The sequence below is a fragment of the Camelus bactrianus genome, chromosome 8, assembly GCF_048773025.1.
Source record: "Camelus bactrianus isolate YW-2024 breed Bactrian camel chromosome 8, ASM4877302v1, whole genome shotgun sequence".
NCBI lineage: Eukaryota > Metazoa > Chordata > Mammalia > Artiodactyla > Camelidae > Camelus > Camelus bactrianus.
Genome location: NC_133546.1, coordinates 40,738,735 through 40,746,756, shown reverse-complemented (window position 1 = coordinate 40,746,756; position 8,022 = coordinate 40,738,735). Strand labels below are relative to the sequence as shown.

The 8,022-nt window shown below is 41.1% G+C and overlaps 1 pseudogene; it reads left to right on the top strand.

Annotated features, from left to right (window-relative positions):
* The first annotated feature begins 1,767 nt into the window (after window positions 1-1,767).
* LOC141578276 (pancreatic progenitor cell differentiation and proliferation factor pseudogene) lies at window positions 1,768-4,026 on the top strand (annotated as a pseudogene).
* The last annotated feature ends 3,996 nt before the right edge of the window (window positions 4,027-8,022 follow it).

The window sequence follows — 8,022 nt, the reverse complement described above, 5'->3', positions numbered from 1 at the left end:
TATCCAACAGTGTTCAATGGTGCAGATGTTTCAAAGAGTTTAAAAATAGAGAAAAGACAGGATTCAGTGATTAGAAGATCAATATTACCTTTGAAGAAGCAAATTCAATAATGTCAGTAGTGAAAGTTACAAAATTTGGAGTGATCAAGAAAAGACTACAGAATAGCTACTCTTTCAAAAATTTGGAGGTACAGGGATAGTCATGGGGTGGTAAGCAGAGGATGCTACAGGATTGAGGGGGTGTCTTTATTTAAATTCAGAGAGAACTGAGGAGATTTGTTGGAGAAGAAACAGAATCAGTTTAAGAACAAAAGATTGAAGATGCAAGAAAGAGAGGCAATGATAGAACACTGCTCAATTTTTAAGAACTTACTATGTGGCAACACTGTTACGATTCCATTTTTCAAAAGTAGAACCTGAGCTTGTGGGATGGTAAAAAGCTTATGCAGGATTCCACAACTAAAAGGGGCAGAGTCATGCTATGAGTCCACATGTGATTGCAAACTCCAAACTCCTTGCTATGCTGTGATGTCAGCTCCTGGAGGGAGGTGGTGAGGTCATCAGAAGCACCAATGAAGAGAGGCATTCAGTTTGGCAAAGAGGAGGAGCACTTCTTTTTCAAATTTTGGACAAAGGAAAAAAGAGAGAGTGAAAAGGGGAAAAAATTTGAGATGGAAGAGGAAATTGAAAGGTGCCAGCGGGAGGGACTTGACTTGTTCGTCAGAGCCCTACCTTCAGAACACAAGAGCCAGGAAGATTTCTCAGCCTTAAGGAAACAGAAGAATTTTGTAACAGTTAACGCATATTTTGCCTTTTCACCACCTCTTAGGCCAAATTTAACAGTTGTTACATATAAAGTTTTTCCTCTAATAAAGAATGATTTGTTTTACGTCTTCAAAAATAATTTGCAATCTGTAAGAATAGTACGTAAATGGTAAACATAAAAGTTAAACACCTCATAAATGTTCAACGAGAGAATGACTGGGTTCATTAACATTTGAAATTGGTAAATAGTTGTATACATGATTTTACCAGTGGCATAAAGGGATACTATGTTAATTGCTATTTTTTTCATACTTCTTTTTACCTAATAACCCCATTTAGTCAGTTGAGCATTTTACATCATCGACTCAGGGAAGAAAACAGCCAAAAGCAGAGAAAGAAGGGGTTAATCCTTAACTGTTGAGATTTTGAGACTAGGCCACAGAGAGTGAACTTAAAATTTGGATAATGCAAAAATGATGAAAGCAATATAAAGAGCAATAAAATTCTGCCTCAATTTATCTGCCCCTGGTATCTCTCTCCAGACTAGATGACCATTTTCTTTCATACAGGTAGAGATGTGAAGGAGGGATGAAAGGGAAGCCAGCAGAGATCCCTAACAGGATGTGGTAGACCTACAGGGAACCACAACCATCCCATGGAGATCTGAAGATCAAAGAGAGAGGACACTTTACAGGGGCTCAACTCAGAGAGTAAGTTCTGGCTTAGTATATCTAAGTAGCATATCTAGAAAGATGGATCTACAATTGATTAAGAGTTTCTTGTACTCCACTGGGGTGTAAGAAAAGTTGAATGACTCCTGTATGTGGGAAAGCAGCACAAAAAAGGAAAATCGCTGTTTGGGAAACTCAGTTGGGTTTCCCCCAGCTTCAGAATGATGCAGGAGAGGCAGAATAACTCTGGAAAGGATTTGCAGGAGTTCACCAAGAGGGAGAGGGCAGTTCCAATGGACACTGAGATGACTCAGGATTCTGACATGAATAGATGACGGTGCAGGACAGAAGTGCCTACCTTCTACTCCTGGATGGCTCAGTACTGAGTAATGGTTCCTACACTACTGCCCATTCAAATTCATCTTGTGGATATTGGCGAATATCCACAGTGACATACTCACTGTAGGAATACTCACACAGTAACAACAGATTCATAACTTCCATAAGATTTGATGATTTTACATTTCATAATTTCAAAGGACTAGAAATAAATATACAGCATTTCAATTCAAATGTCTAGTGCTACCTTGAAATTCAACAATACTGTAATCTCTAGTAGCAGAAATGTTTCTGATACATTGGTATTATTTGCCACACAAAGTTGTAAGGGAAGTACAAAACCCTCAAGTTCTAAGTACATGGATGGACTAGCACATTTTTAACTCCCAAATGAAAATTTTGTAAAGTTCTCTACAATGCTCCCCTCAAAAGTCAGTTGTAATCAAGATAAAGGGAGAGTGTATTTACTTCCTGCCATTTTGAATTATATTTTAATTGCTTCATATGAGTAATTATTTTATTTCTCAAGAGAATGTAAATTCTTGAGGGCAGAGTTTGGGTCCCACCCAGCAGTTCAGACAAACAAAAGGAGGCCTGTATTCAAGGAGATCCTGGAGATCAGAGTGATAAAAAACCCAATGACACCCAAGTCAGCATGGACAGAAGGAAAGATGAATAGTTTTTAAAGGATGAGAGTCAAATTTTGGGGCCAAAAAGCAGCACAGGAAATACAGGAAGTAAGTGCAAAGGCTTAGGGGATTATCAGTGGTGCAGAGCTGCTGGAGAATCTCTTTTGGGAAGTACCAGATGAAGAGTGAAGAGATGACGCTATTGCCAGGGACTGCACCCCACATGGTGTTAGCACACCCACGATTCAAGCCCAGAGGAGCCCAGGGTTACAGGTTTCAAACTGTTACTGTAAAAGGGAATTTTTATTGGAATAAAACAACTAGATTTTCCATGTAAGTTAATTTAGTCTGGTAGAAAGATCCCAGAATTTAGAAGTAGAAGGGCACTGTTTGAACTCTGATTCAGGGAAAACAACCTCTTGACCTATTTTCCTCATGCGTAAAATGAAGTTAATTATACTTTTTCTACCTTGCAGCATTACTTGGGTGATCAAATAAAATAACATATGGAAAAGTATTTTTGAAAACTGTAAAGTGTTCTAAAACATTAGTTATTATAATTATTTTTGAGGTTGTAATTTGAAATCTATTAAACTCTCCTAGTTGCCTTAAAAATACAATGAAAGGGAAAGTGTACATAATCTGAGAACTTTTCAGAAATCAATTATCTAATCAAACAATTGCACAATACTTTCATGCCTTTCTTCTCCTTTTTTAGTTATTTCATTATTGGTCTCCCTTTAGGCTGAGGAAAGAAAAAAATCCCCAAATCCCTGGAGCTTGGCCCAGAGGCCCACCCGAGTCCAGCCCCATCTAGATCTTCAGATCTAGCTCTACCCCCGACTTGTTAAACAAGTAGCAATTTACAGTCCCAGAATGAAGTAGACTGGTTCATGCCTCCTTACCTTTAGCATTTACTCCTTCTTACTGGAGTAATTTTTTTTTTTTTTTTGGACTCATATTCCTTCTGCAAGACCTACTTAGGTATCTCTGAAACTGCGGGTATTTATCAATTAAATCCATTACACCTGTAACCTGCCTTCACTGATCCAGTTTGTTTTTAAATTGTTGCTACAAAAAAACCTACCCCCTCCTCTGGGCCTGGGTCACGGAGTGGCTGCCCACGGTCTCCTGCAAAAGGGCTCTGTGGTCTAGCGGCCCCATCCTGACACCTGTGATTGTGAAGAGATGCCCACGAGGGGTTGCTGTTGAGGTTTCCCCCAGCCCACAAACAAGAGTGGGGCAGCCATCCCCTCCAGCAGCTCGCTCATGACCACCCATGACCACTGCCGGCGCCAGCACCTTCTGGGTCCCACTTCCAGTAACAGTTCCTGCAGAAGTGCCGAGTACCCAGGGGAAGCCATCTGCCCAGGACACTGGTGGGCTAGCTTCTTTTCCGGAGGTCCATTCTCCCATTCCTGGCCACAGGGTTGGAATCCCCAGGGCACTTGGACTCTCCTGAAGCCTCCATGGCCATGATCACCTGTGACTTGGCTTGGGAAGCCATGGGGAAGCAGCAGCCTGGAGGCCAGCCTGGCAAAACCAACTCCAGGCCTGGTTCTGAGTGGCCCCCACCAGCTACCAGGCTTCCTTCCAAGGTGCTAGGTTCATAGGAGCCTCCGGTCCCCTCCCCTCCCTGAGACTAGGCAGGCTGCAGCCAGTGGGCACAGTTGGTTCTTTAATACCAGAACAGCAAAACACCAAAAAGGAAGTTGAGAGAACCCCACTCTACTATGTAAGCTACACAAGAGCCTTCCTTACACCCCATAACCCCGTGCCTTGCCCTGCACCAAGTAGAAAATAAACTCCAAGCACCCGTAAAAGAACAAAACAAAAACAGCAGCAACAAAATCCTCCTCTGTCCTCCAAGCAGCACGTAGCCTAAACAGTAAGATGTTTGCCTGAGTTGTTTTCCAGGAACTTGGAGTCAGCTGTATCTAGTTAGAACTGAGCCCATTAAGACTGGATAGGACCGTCGATTTTCCAAATGAGCATGCCTGAATGTCCACTCAGTGACCTTTCAACGTCAGAGGGCTGAAAACTGCACCCTCAGATCATTTTGTGTCTCTATTTTTAAACATCGTCCCTCAAGAAGCCTGTAGCTTAGGTATGCCTGCACAGAATGACGATTACTTTAGCTTTTTCTTATTTTCAATCACCTTTCCCCAAGCTTCACATGCTTCCTATGCCTCAGACAGCCCTGCTTCTTTATATCATAAATATTCCAAGCCCCTGACCTTTTGGGAGGTAGATCTGAGACTTGTTCTCCTATCTCCTTGTTTGGCTGCCTTTTGAATAAACCCTTTCTTTGCTGCAAACTTCGAAGTCTCAGCGTTTTGTCTTGGCCAAATGTCAGGCCAAATGACCTAGTTCAGTGACGTCTCCTCCTCAGCAAACTTTTCCTGACCATCTTTATATTTTCCCGCTACCTGTGATGCCTCCCTCCTTGTGCTCACTTTCTGTCTCAGAAAAATGAGGTCTCCTCAGGGAATCTCCTCCCCTATTAAGGGTCTGGGCCAGAGCTCCTCAAGGGCAGACATTGCCTTTGGTAAGCTTTTCACCAGAATGTCAGCTTCAAGAGAGGTGAGACTTCGTTTTTATTCTTTGCTGTGTCCTTGGAACCTAGAGCAATGCCTGGTCTATAGCAGGTGTTCAATAAATACTTGCTGCTCAGTAGATGGTCTTTTTAACAGGCTACGGAGGAAAGATGGATAGCTGAAATTCTTGGCTGAAATTAAGATTTGTTACTTTCTATTTTAAGAATTTAAAGTACTTCCATATGAAGGTAAAAATTAGTATGTTGCACTTTAGTGGAATTGTGGACTTTCTTGCATTTTTGTGTCAAGGAAATAACATTCAAGTTCACTGGGAATAAAAATGGGTGAATAACAATTTGTCCTGTGAATTTGCTGTAATAGGAATGCTCCTTACAGGCCCTCACTGCCATGATGCATTAAATGCCACAGCAAGTTAGAATATGGCTAGAACAACAGTTTTCTATTAGAAAGTGATATAAAAAAATAAATAGGGAATCATCTTGATAACACAAATAAAAATTATGTTTTAGACTTATTTAGATAAGAATTCCTGGAAAAAAGTGTTTTGGTTCTGAATTACCATAGGTAGTTTCCTTAACTTTTCACTTTCTTTCGTATTTATAAGTTTTAGCCTTGGGATAATTAAAAAAAAATTTCATGATTATTCTTTTCATAGAAATGGCTATGTGTCTAATTTAGAGTTTGGAAAGTTTATTTTCTAGATCTGCAGCCATACGCCATGTTGTTAGCTGCAGTGCTATTGGGACAGCTTTGATTTGATTTGACGGTAAGGCCTGATAAACTCTTTTATCAAGTGCTGGCAATTCAGTCAAATAGCACCTGCTACAGCTCAAAGAGGCACTGCTAAACTGAAATTAATGCTTATGTTACTCTTCCAAGCAACTAATTTCATTAACAAAATTAGATTTCTTGGAGGGGTAATTGACACAATCTGGTAATTCAGAGACTTGTCATTAAAAATTAAGCATATAGGGAAACAATAGAAACTCAACTTCTACTACCAATCCCCTGGCAGCAGAGCAACCAAAGCAAAAATATCTCAAAGAAATGTCAATAGCAGAATAAACATCAAAGGAGGACCTTCAGTGAGTATGCATCGAATCTCTTTGGTCCTAGCAGAGGCAAAAATTCTGATGACTTATTTTTCTCTTATTGTAAAAATCAGTTTTTATTTGGGAATGTGTAATTTTACTTAGAAAACATTAAAATATTTTTAGCATTCTCTAGAGAGGCAGTAATGAATTTAACTTTACTTTGTTTAATAATAAATGAAGACCTTTTCCAACTTCTTCAAAAATCTAGTAACTCCAAAATTCCAGGAGGTGGTATAATTTTTTTTGACCTCTACAATTTTTCTCATAAGAGTTATTTTTTCTCACATGAAATTCTTGATTATGATAGAAAGACATATACCAAAAGGATCAAGGAAAATCTTAAGTTCACAGGGAGAAAAGTTAGTGCTTTATTATTCTGTCTTAACTCTTGCATTACTCCTCATTTCAATGCCTCTTCTCTAAACACCTTATTTCTATCCAGCAACAAGATTACTGCTTCTCAGAAGAGTTGTCTGACTATCCCAGCCTGGCTGATTTATCCCTTCTTGATGTCCTTTTGCATTTATTTTGGAAACCACTTATTTGGTATTTAATTTCATATTGCATTTAATTTTTTTTTTTTACTAGTTTTACTGTTTATTTTATATTTTCAGTTTATTCTCCAGCAATAGTGGCTCAATTTGTGGTACTAAATGTGTGTAGTTATTTGCCTGGCTCTCTACCAACATAGGGTTTATAAAAGAAAAATTCAAAGTTATAAACATCTGGGAAAAGAAACAGAGAGTTGACTACAAAGAAGGGCTAGTTCTACAAATAACATAATGCCGAGTATTTAAAAAAAAAAAAACTACAAAATTAGAAAGGTTTCTGCATTCAGATCAGTCCGTTCAAAGTGAAAAGCAGTAGCTGGGTGACATGATTTTTATATTCACAAAGATCAAGATACAGCTTCAACATCTGCATAGAAAAGATGAGGAACAAAATTGTTACCAGGGAGTCCAGGTTATCTGAAATGCCCAGTAACTGGACACGGCTGAGGAAGGGATCTCTGAGCTTGAGGATATCTCAGTAGAAACCACCAGAACTGGAAAGTGAACATAGACGAGTAAAACAGAATAGGATACTCAAGAACTGTGGGATAACTACAAAAGGTATAACATATGTGTAACGGGAATAACAAAAGGAGAGACAAAGAAAAAGGAACAGAAGAAATACTGGAAACAATAATGACTGAGAATGTCCCTCAAATTAATGTCAGATACCAAGTTACAGATGCAGGAAACTCAGAGAACACCAAACAGGAAGAATGCACACCCAAATTACACCTTGGCCTTCTGTATTTTGAATATGATATGTCTAAGTTAATGAAAAAAATTCCTAAAACAACCCAAAGGAAAAATACACCTTGGCTACAGATTGGAACAAAGGTAAGAATTACATCGAACTTTTCTCCTCGGAAACCATGCGAGCCAAGAAGAGAGTGCAGTGAAACATTTAATCTGATGAAAGAAAAAAACCACTGACCTAGAATTCTGAACCCTGAGAAATTACACTGGAGAAGCGAAGGAGAGAGGCTCTGTCCCACCTGGAAGGCAGGCGCGGGAGGCGAGGCGCCGGAGCAGAGAACCGGCACCACGTCCAACGTCCGCCGCCCGCCGCCCGGAGAGCCGCGGGCGGGCCGGGCCCGGGCCCGGGCGGGGCGCGCAGCTGGGAAAGGGGTCTGCCGGCCTCTTCCCTCTGGTCCTGAGGAAGCTACTGGAGAACCCCCACAAGGAGCGCGCCTCAGTAAAGAAAAGAGGAAGGAAAAGCAGGAGGAAGGCGAGGCCGCAGCAGCCGGCACCCTGGCCCTCTCAGCCTCCTCCATGCCGCCCACCGGGGACCAGACCATCCCGTGTGATGGCGAGTCCTTCCACCTGGAGTACGAGGACCTATCCGGCCGAGCGCCTGCTGGAGACCCGCGTCCCCGCCAGCCCCACCCACCTGGGGCAGAACCTGCTGCTGCCTG